This window comes from Lissotriton vulgaris, chromosome 11 (assembly GCF_964263255.1).
Source record: "Lissotriton vulgaris chromosome 11, aLisVul1.2, whole genome shotgun sequence".
NCBI lineage: Eukaryota > Metazoa > Chordata > Amphibia > Caudata > Salamandridae > Lissotriton > Lissotriton vulgaris.
This window is the reverse complement of record NC_141699.1, coordinates 632,034,154-632,045,567: the sequence shown is the minus strand read 5'-3', so window position 1 is coordinate 632,045,567 and position 11,414 is coordinate 632,034,154.

Here is an 11,414-nt window from a genome sequence, read left to right as displayed (position 1 = left end):
CTGGCGCACCTTTGTCTGGCTTAACAAATGTTTCCGTTGGATTCTCTGGTGCCCCTGTTAGCAATCCAGTTTCGCGCCCTTTGCCCCTTACAATTGGGCCTCGTGAGCTAGAAGCTCCGTTGATTCTAACCACAGGTTGTGGTGAAAATCTTTTGGGCCTGGATTTGTTCAAACGTTTGTATGCAACTTTGTATTGTTCTCCTGCGGGTGTAAAGCTTACGTTAGGAGAGAGGGTTGTCTCTCCCATGTACTTGTCTCTCGACAAGCTCCCACCGGAATTGAGTTCTCTTCCTGCGTCTTTGTGGGCAACAGGTCCCAATGATGTGGGCCTACTTGACATCTCCCCTTATGTTGTTCAGTTGAAATCTAATGTGCGATTGCCACGTATTCCCCAATATCGTATCTCCCTTGATGGTGAACGAGCACTGTTAGCGATCATTTATGATCTGATCGAGAAAGACGTCATTGAAGAGACTCGGGGAAACGTGTGCAACAGCCCTGTACTGCCCATTCTTAAACGTACTGATCCTTCAAAACCGCCTGTTTATCGCTTTGTTATCGATTTACGGGAGGTGAATAAAATTGTGGTTCCTCAATTCCCTGTTGTGCCTGACATCACGGCGCTACTGACTCTGATTCCAGCTTCTGCATCGTGGTTTTCGGTGATTGACTTGAAAAATGCGTTTTTCAGCATCCCGATTGCCGAGGAGAGCAGAGACCTTTTCGGTTTCTCTCTTGGTGGACGCAGCTTCCGGTTCAAACGCGCTCCTCAGGGCTACTGTGAAAGTCCATCGATTTACAGTCAAGCCTTGAAGGGTCAACTGGATGCGTTTAGGTTGCCGGTCGGTGCGGCCTTAATCCAATACGTCGACGACTTATTGGTGGCTGCTGATACTCAGGACATTTGCAAAATTGCTACGGTGTCGTTGCTGCAACATCTCTGTGAGTTGAATCATAAGGTGTCCCCTTCTAAACTCCAATATTGTTGTCAAGAAGTAACCTATCTAGGTCACTTATTGTCAAAGGAGGGAAGGAGGTTGACCCCAGAGAGAATTGCAGCAATTGCGCGCATGGCTGTGCCAAAAACCCAAAGAGATGTGCGTGCCTTTCTAGGTATCACGTCGTACTGCAGGCAATGGATTCCTAATTTTTCATTGCTAGCGAAACCATTAGTGGCTCTTACGTGCAAGGATGTTTCGACTCCTTTACCATGGACGGAAGAATGTCAGAAAAGTTTTTCTGAACTGCGTGATTCATTATGTTCGGCTCCTGTGTTGGGTACTCCCGACTACAGTAAGCCGTTTACATTATATGTTCATGAGAGAGAAGGTTGTGCTTTGAGTGTCTTAACGCAGCCTTTTGGTGGTAAGCAACGTCCATGTGCATATTTTTCCTCGACCTTGGACCCGGTAGCTAGAGCATTGCCGAGTTGTTTGAGAGCAACAGCGGCAGCCGCGGTCTCCATCCGACAATCAGCAGGATTGGTCATGGATAATATGCTTACGGTGATGGTTCCGCATGCAGTCGATACTCTTTTGAATCGGACGAAAACTCAGCACTTGACGAGTGCAAGGTTGTCTGGGTACGAGTTGACGCTGTTGGCAAGCCACATTCAAATAAAACGTCGTAATGTTCTGAACACGGCAACTTTGTTACCAATTAGCACAGAGTCAGATGAAGTAGCAGAACATGATTGTTACTTGAGGACAGAAGAAGAAACAAAAGGTCGAGTGGACCTTAAAAACACCCCATTGGAAGATCCGGATGGTACACTGTATGTGGATGGGTCATGTTTTAAGTTGCCGAATGGCGATGTGACTACTGCGTATGCTGTTGTAACGTTGAATACTGTTGTTGAGACGGTAAGATTAAATCAGAATTCTGCCCAAGCTGCAGAGCTGATCGCTCTCACTAGAGCGTGTGTGTTAGCGAAAGGGAAACGTGTGAATGTGTTTACCGACAGCCAATATGCATTTGGCGTCGCGCATAGTTTTGGACGATTGTGGAGAGAGAGAGGTTTCTTGACGTCGCATGGTACGAAGATTCAGCATGGCCAGCTTGTGAATGATCTTTTGGATGCATTGACGTTGCCTAAACAAGTAGCGATTGTTAAATGTAGTGTGCATCGTAAGGTGACGGATGATGTTGGTCGTGGTAATGCGTTTGCGGATGAGACTGCTAAGGAGACTGCCCGGAACCTTAGCACTCGAATGTATGTGACGAGTTCGGTTAGGTGGCCTACAGAATCGAGCATGTGTGAGGACACTATTGAGACTGTAAAGGCAATTCAGAATGAGGCCACCGAGGCTGAAAAGACGAAGTGGAAAGAAAGTACGGGAAAGTTGGATGCGAATGGTTGTTGGATTGATTTGTCTGATCAGAAAAGATGGATGTTACCGGATGCGTATGTGCTGGCCGTTGTGACAATGGCGCATGGGTTAGCACATATTAGCACGAAAGGTATTTGTAAGTTGTTGTCTCCTGTATAGAAGAATGATGGTATCACGAAATGTGCTGAACGTCTGGTGAAGAATTGTATGGTGTGCATGATGTACAATCCTGGCAAGGGAACCCCAACTCCTCCTGGCAGTTTTGCTCCCCCTTCATGTCCCTTTGAGGTGATCCAATTGGACTTCATCCATATGGAGCGATGCAATAACCTGAAATACGTTTTAGTCGTGGTTTGCGCATTCTCCCGATGGATCGAGGCTTATCCTCTCAAAGACAATACTGCTTTGTCTACTGCGAAAATCCTACTGAAGGAATATTTTCCTCGGTATGGAATGCCTAGAGTCGTGTGGTCAGATAACGGAAGTGAGTTTGTGGGTAGTGTGATGAAGAGTGTGTGTAAGGGCCTTGGAATTAATCAGAAATTCCACAGCGCCAATCATCCCAAGTCAGCTGGTTTGGTTGAAGGGTATAACGGCACCCTTAAACTAAAGTTAGCGAAGATTCAGGCTACGACTGGTCTTTCGTGGCCTGACGCTTTACCTTTAGCATTACTGTCAACTAGGGCGACTGTACACTCCCGAGTAGGGCTTAGTCCCTATGAAATAGTGTTCGGTCGTCCTGCGAATGTTTGGGGGGTCCCTAGGCCAGGTATTTTCTGTGATCTTGAGTACCCAATGTTGATCGATTATCTTCATGACTTGACTGCTAAACTGAGGTTAATTCACCAACAGGTTCACGAAGCATTGCCGACGCGGACGGAGGGTCCAGGCCACCAGCTCCAGCCCGGAGATTGGGTGGTAACGCGGAACTTTTCGCGCAAGAACAACTTGGACCCGAGGTTCACCGGACCCTACCAGGTCCTCCTTGCCACGAGAACTGCAGTTCGTCTTGAGGGGCGGAAGAATTGGGTGCACGCCACCCACACAAAGAAAGTCCCCATCCCGTTGCCAGCAGACTCGTGGGTGAGGAAAGGCATTGCATCAACTGAAACCGAAGGATTGCCGGCGTTTGTACCTTTTAGCGACGCACAACCTGTCGGAGAATCCTCAGTGCAGCAGAGAGACACTGTTGAACAATTGTCACCAAAGGACTCAAGACCAGAACATTCAGCTGATCAACAGGACGCTGTCCCTTCAACGGATCCTTTGTTCGACGAACAGACACGTCCTGGGAAAACCCGATACTTTTTGCGATCCAAATGTTTCCGCACTTATGTTCCGGACCTTATGTGTATCAAAGTGACCAAAGCGACCCCTCTGGGGGATAATGGGGGATAATGGTGGGAACCGGGTTGTAAACCTTTGTGTACCATGTTGTCCTATGGGTAAAAACTGTACAATTTGAAGCAGTCTCCCCAAGTTGCACGAGTTGTACTTGTCGTGATATCTGTGTTCCCTGCAGCAAATAAACCTTGAATCTTTGACGCCGAAGGAAGTGTCCCGTGTCTCTGTCATTCGTACTCCGGAGCAGGTTACCCACGAAGGTTTCAGGTGTTGTGCCCTGGCACCGCTGGGTCTTAAAGAACCGGGTAGAAAGGACAAAGAAAGGGGAGCTCTGGTCGAGCGGGTGGACTGACCGGAAAACTTCGACTTACTCCGCTCTCGCGATCAGGGAGCCCCAGCTGCTAGTGACCCTTCGCCGGAGTCCTCGCAAACAGGGAGCCCCAGCTGCTAGTGACCCTTCGCCGGAGTCCTACGGGCGTAACCCAGGAGCTGACCGTATTGGTCTTCAGGAGTTGGCAATGGAGAATACGCAATTGTACCTGCACCAGGTGAGTGGATTGTTTTTTGGTGTCCTTTGGAACGCGCTGCTGAGCAGTACGTTTGGAGCCGTTAACTGTATCGGATTTGGTGGTCGTTGTACCACAGAGAATTTGGAGGATCTAACGGGACAGCATTGTGGCTGCACAGCTAGATGTTCCACGGACTTGTTTTGTGAATAATAGAGACGCTGATCGCATGCCTTGGTGTGGCTCGTGTGGTACGCACCCGGCCAGACTGGTCTCGGAAAGGCCTGTGGTTGTACCTGGGTAGCCTCTGGGACATATCTGAAGCGGTTCTAAGGAAGCAGGCTTAGTCAGAGTAGTCAAAGGGGTGAACCAGGAAGACTACAGGATGGTCTGTAGGACAGTCTGTGGTTATACCTGTCCAACGGTCTCTGGGTAGTCTTTGGACTGCTTGTTTTTGGTATCTGTTGGTCTGGAATCTGAATTGATTAATTCTCCATGAACAAGAGTCCACGGGCTCTGTTCTTTTGTTCGGAAAGGAAAAAGGAGACATGCCATTTTGAAAATGTTTGTATATATATGTATTGCTCTGTGTGTGTTTGACTCGGAGAGTGGGTGAAAATGTTGGGAATGTGTGAACATGGCCATGTTTAAAAGACTGTTTCTTGAATGAGGTGTAAATGTCAATGACCATTATGCCATGTTTTAGTAAATTATGTTTTGAATGCTCTTGTCGCCGAAAAGGCACACGTTTGGATGAAAGTCAACCTGCCCTGCCCGAGGGCAGCCCGAGTTATATGTATGTCAAACATGGTATTCCTCCCATCTTGTTTAATACGCTATGGCATAAATATGCTAAAGACAATGTGGAATTGCAATGGCCCTTAACCGGGTCTTTCATTGAGAAAAAGATACATTTCTTGCAGGATCAATTGTGTTCTAAGGGAAGTCGGCAGGCAATGTTTGATTCTCTAAACATGTGGCAGAAGGAAGCACAGCGTAGACGTATCAGGGGGAAGAAATTATGTAAAATGAAAGGAGGTCAGATGATTACACAGAAAGCCATAGCTTATGATAAAGCTCACACCGAAAAGGGAATTGATTGTGCAGATAGACAATTTAGATTACAGTTGGATAAAACCTATGCGACCAGGACTGAGGCAGAGGATAAGATGAAGGATTTATTAGATACGCGTCCACCTCCCCCTTATGCTCCACAATGTATATATCCCGCTGTCCCTTTAACTCCAGCACAGGCTCCTGCGGCCTCTGCCCCTGTTGTTTCTTCTCCCGCCGTCTCTCCGGGAACGTCCTCCATTTTATCTCCCTCCGCGTTCGGAACGGCTACTTTATGGTCTGACGCGTTGCCGTCTTCTGCTACGTCTACAGTTGTTTTGTCTCCCTCTACTTCCGTCTTGGCTTCCCAGTCCTCGAGCACAACTCCAATCCTAGCCAACCCAACTCCATCTAGTGCTCTGGGGGATCTTGGCACACTAAGGTTGTTTACTCATTCGGCGGTAGGACTAGATAAGAAGCAGATGATTGCAAATCAGTCATCCCAGTGGGTGCGCCATCCTATTTAATCTCTGACTGAAATATGGAGCACGCTTCGAGGCTATGAGCCTGTTATGCAACAGCATGCCCCGAAACACATGGCCACATGTCTGATTACTTTATGGGAACAGCGTTTTCCGGAAGGGCAGGCTCCCCAAGTGATGTATGATATTGGGGACAGGGCTCATGAGTCTGAATTAGGACCAGAGGAAGTGTGCAGGAATGTTGAGGTTTTATAAAATTATCGAGGGCGGATGCACCAGAAATGTCCTTCATGGGACTCTCAGCATTCCATGCGAGAAGTCCATCCTATCTTCCAGCCTGAAGTACCGGAATTAAAGAATGATCAGGATGAAATAATCAGAGCTCGTGTGGAGGCACGAGTACAAGAACAATGGGTTTACACCCCCTGGAAGAGGAGTGAGGTCCTCTTGCTAAAGTCACAACTCCCTGACCCCCGTAAAAACCCTACGGCTTATTATAAAGAACTCACAGAAGCGGCCTCCTCAGCTGTTATGACCCTAGCTGACATAGAGCTATTTTTCGGGTTACTAGTCCCAGTTGATGTGTGGCGTCAGGTGCATGATCAGGACCATGTTCCGGAGTTAGCAGGGACTTGGGATCAGATAAAAGGTTGGGATAAGGATCGAAAGCCTGGTGATAAACCGAAACCTGAACTATTGGCTTTACCGGGTCAGATTATTACATACATGCATTCCCTAATTCCGCCTCGTAAAGTGGATTGGGACAAATTGACAGTATGTAAGCAGAAGAAGGACGAAAATGTTTCCGATTTCTTCACTAGATTTGAGGGTGTATTCATCCACTTTAGTGTGCAGGATTTATCAGTGGAAGGCGGCCCTATGATTATTTGTTAATCGTTTCGTGACTTATCTGTTGCCGGAAATCTCCACGCGGTTACAAGCCGTGGAGAGTACTTGGACTAGTTCTACGCCCTATATAATACTGAGTATGGCTCAATATTACGAACATAGTGAAAATGAGAGTGAGGATAAGACGGAAAGGAAAGCGAAGGATCTTAAGACACAGGTGCTGTTGCAACAAGTCTTCTGAGGACAAGGCAGAGAGAGAGGAGGTAGAGGGTTTGTCCAGAGGGGGGCGGGAACTGGACGGGGCGGAGGACCAGCTGTTGCTTTAGGGCCAAACCAGTGTGCTTACTGCGAGGAGGAAGGGTATTGCTGATTTCAGTGTCCGCTATTGTTGGCTCAGAATGGGTAAAGGAGAGGGAGAGGAAGAGGTCGAGGTGGTGTTGTATCGCAGTGATATGCGAAGAGAGGTGGCAGCGCACGGCGAATCGGAAAATAATTATTTAGATAATCCGAGAGGTAGGCAGTACTATAATGGGGGCCAGGTGTCAGTACCCGTTGATCAGCGAGGGCCTTATGTAGAAGGGCGATTGATGGCGACATCTGAAAATTTTCTAGTTGATACGGGTGCAATGAATAGTTCTATTTTTCGTTTTGATGGTCCCAAGGGCTGCTCTGTGCAGGCAAAATAATGTTTCGGTGGGATTTTCGGGAATTCCAGTAGTGAGCCCCATTTCCCAACCTATTCTGTTTACAATTGGTCCGGTCACGGTAGACTCCCCGTTTTTGGTGACTTCACATTGTGGGGAGAATCTATTGGGAATGGATTTGTTGACGAAATTGCATGCAAAGATTCATTGTTCCCCCGATGGTGGTTATCTGACTATCCAATCCCCTGGTAAGCATACTTTTCAGTGTTTCACTAAAAATGAACCATTCCCTCCCGAGTTTGCTGCTATCCCAGTGACACTATGGGCCAACTGAGACACAGATGCAGGATTATTAAAGATTCCACCTGTTTCTATTACTTTGAAATAAAATGCTCGGTTGCCACGTATACCTCAATACAAAATTTCTCCGGCAGGTGAGAAAGGTTTGCTCTCTATCATACAGGATCTGATTAAAAAGGGTGTGGTGGAAGAGACGGCTGCCAGTATATGCAACAGTCCCATTTTACCGATTTTGAAAAAAGCCCCTGTCTGGAGCGATCCTAACCATGTTGATGCTTACTGTTTTGTGATTGATCTGCACGAAATTAATAAAATAGTGGTGCCCCAATACCCTGTGGTTTCTGACATTACTACTATTCTCACTATAATTCCTCCTACTGCTAAATATTTTTTTGTCATTGATTTGAAGAATGCTTTCTTTAGCATTCCGATCCACCCCGATAGCCATCATATTTTTGGCTTCTCCTTATCTGGTCGCAGCTTCCAGTTTTGCTGCACTCCCCAGGGGTACACAGAGATTCCTAGTATTTATAGTCAGACTCTGAAAGCATTGTTGGACGATTTGATTCTGCCCCCTGGTAATGTGCTTTTGCAATACATCGACGATCTGTTGGTGGCCTCTGACACCGAGGAAGGCTGTAAAGAAGCCACAGTTAAATTATTGTCTCATCTGGCAGCTAATGGTAATAAAGTATCTCTTTCCAAATTCCAATATTGTCGACAGAAGGTGACCTACCTTGGTCATCTACTGTCGAAAGAGGGGAGGAGACTAAGCCCTGAGCGTGTTACTACCATTTCTAACATGTCTGTACCTCGTACTCAGCGTGAGGTTCGTGCATTTCTCTGCATAACTTCTTACTGTCGCCAATGGATTCCGAATTTTTCTCTTCTCACTAAACCTCTCCTGTACTTAACCACTAAAGTTGTGCATGAACCTCTACCTCGGACTGATGATTGCCAAAATGCTTTTGACTCTTTAAAATCTGGGCTTTGCTCTGCGCCCGTTCTGGGTATTCCTGACTACCGGAAACCTTTTGTGCTTTATGTACACGAGGTAGACTGTTGCTCGCTTTCTGTGTTAGCACAAGGATTTGGTGGTAAGCAGAGAACTTGTGCTTATTTCTCGGCGGTGTTGGATAACGTCACCAGAGCACTTCCTAGTTATTTAAGGCCAAGGCTGCAGTCGCTATGGCTATTCGACAGTCGAAAGAGCTCGTCCTGAACACTGACCTCACAGTGATGGTACTACTCGCTGTGGATACATTATTGAACAAAACAAAGACCCAGCACCTTATGAGTGCGCGTCTTACAGGCGACAAATTGACTTTGTTTGCTCCCCATATTACGATTAAATGATGTGCCACCTTGAACCCTGCCATGTTACTACCCCTCCCTTCGGACGAAAAAGACAATGATGTACATGATTGTATACTTTGGACGGAGGAAGAGATGAAGGGATGGGTAGACCTCACAGACATTCCTCTATCTGACCCCCAAGGGGAATTGTATCTTGATGGCTCTTATTTCAAATTACCAGATGGAACGAAAACTGCTGCATATGTGATAACCACTCTACGCACTGTAGTTGAGGCTTCCCGAGTGCCCTATCAGTCAGCACAGGCCGCTGAGTTAGTGGCATTGCTCCGGGCCTGTGAATTAAGTGAAGGATTGAGAGTAAATATTTACATGGACAGCCAATACGCTTCGGCGTGGCTCATAGCTTTGTCCGACTGTGGGCAGAGAGGAGTTTTCTTACTTCCCATGGTCAGCGAATACAACATGGCCCTTTGATTCTACAATTACTGACAGTAGTGACATTACCAGAAATGGTGGCTGTAGTCAAATGCAGTGCACATAAGACAGTGGTGGATGAAGTAGGAGAGGGTAATGCTTTTGCTGATCAGATAGCTAAAGAAACTGCAAAATCTAAAATGACCTCAATGTTTGTGACTACTTCTGCTAGGTGGGTGGCGAAAAACGGAAATGTTTGACAACACTATGGAGAGTGTCTAGGAAATACAGAAAGAAGCTACCCCTGATGAACTAGCTCGCTGGGAGAAGGAAGTGGGGAAATTGGACGCAAATAATTGTTGGATTGACTTGACTGAGAAACAGCGATGGTTACTGCCCAATGCATTAGTAAATACTGTAGTGACCATGGCGCATGGCTCAGCACATATTGGGGCCAAGGGTTTTTGTGAATTATTAGAACCTGTGTGTAATAATCCTAATATCCCAAGAACTGCTGCCCATTTGGTGCAATATTGCATGGTTTGTTTACGACATAATCCTGGGGGCAGGGAACCTGTTTTGAGAGGAAATTTTGCACCACCATCTTTGCCTTTCAAAGTACTCCAGATGGATTATATCCAACTGGAGCACGTGAACAATTTGAAGTATGTCCTAGTCGTGGTGTGAGCTTTCAGTAAATGGGTGGAAACCTACCCGACCAAAGAAAATACTGCTTTGGCAACAGCAAAGGCTTTGATAAAAAAATACTTCCCACGCTATTGATTGCCTCGGGTGATCTGGAGGGATAACGGGGGGCATTTTAATGCAGATCTTGTCAGTCATGTTTGTAATGGACTACAGATTAAGCAGAAATTCCATGCGGCTCGACACCCCCAGTCCGCTGGGTTGGCAGAGAATTATAATGGAATACTGAAACTCAAACTAGCAAAGATACACGAAAGTACTGGGTTAAGGTGGCCAGATGCCCTGCCACTGGCATTGATGTCAATACGGGTTACCCCACACTCTCGTTCTGGCTTGTCTCCTTATGAGGTAATATTTGGGCGCCCGCCAATGTCTGGGGCATCCCAAGACACAGAGCATTTCGTGATATTGAATATCCCATGCTGACAGATTATCTGTATGCTCTGTCTAAAGATCTTCGTTCCATTCATCAACAGGTATCAGCAGTCTTGCAGTCCCTACCGGAGGGTCCTGGACATTGCTAGGAGCCAGGACTGTTTGTTCTGGTCCCTAACTATTAGTGGAAATCCAGCCTGGATCCTCGTTGGTCTGAGCCCCTTCAGATACTATTGGCCACGCGGACGGTGGTAAAGGTGAATGGCAATCGACATTGGATTCATGCTTCACACGTGAAGAAACTGCCCCTTTTGCTTCCTTATGATCAGCGAATCCAGGGAGGAGTTTTAAACCCTTGTTTGGTCCCTTTTTCTGATGCCCAGGAAACTGGAGAAGGGCAAGGAGAAGGAGAACCGGGCTCAGGAGGGGCTATGTCATCTGCACAAGTGATTGCCCCGGAATCTGTTGCCCCTGTAGTTGAGCGAGAGGCTGTAGTACCCCTGTTGCAACAGATTTATCATCTTCTGTTTTGTTCTCTGATCAGGAAGTGCCTGGCCTTGCTCGATACAATCTGCTGCCCAGAAAACGACACGGTACCCCAGGTGAAGATGGTAGGAGATAGAGAGAGACTTGAGTGATAGGGTACAGAAATGCTTGTTGGGTGTACTTCTGGGGTACTGAGCGAGACACTGTACTGAACACGCTAAGAGCCTTGAACATTTGCTTGCTCTGTTCAGATAGAAAGATTGAATTTCTTGTTTAAAAGAGTCCCAGATTGTGTAGTCTTTAAGGGTTGTGTGAGAACATAACTCCAACGTGAGAAGATTGTTTGGTCCTACTTGTGATAGGAGCCTGCCTGTGAGGCTCTAAACGGACACATCAAAGAAGCACCCTCTGGCAGGTTGGACTGCATTGCCTGAGTTTATTTTTGGACTTTTAGCTAGTATGTATCCCTTTGCACGTTTTGTCCCGGAAGAGGAACGTCCTTTTGCACCACGTTATTTCCCTGTAAATATGCCTGTCTTTTCTAGTTGGACTCAACGTGTTAAAATTGCATTTGTGGTCATTATAGCGACATTGCTAATCATATTAATG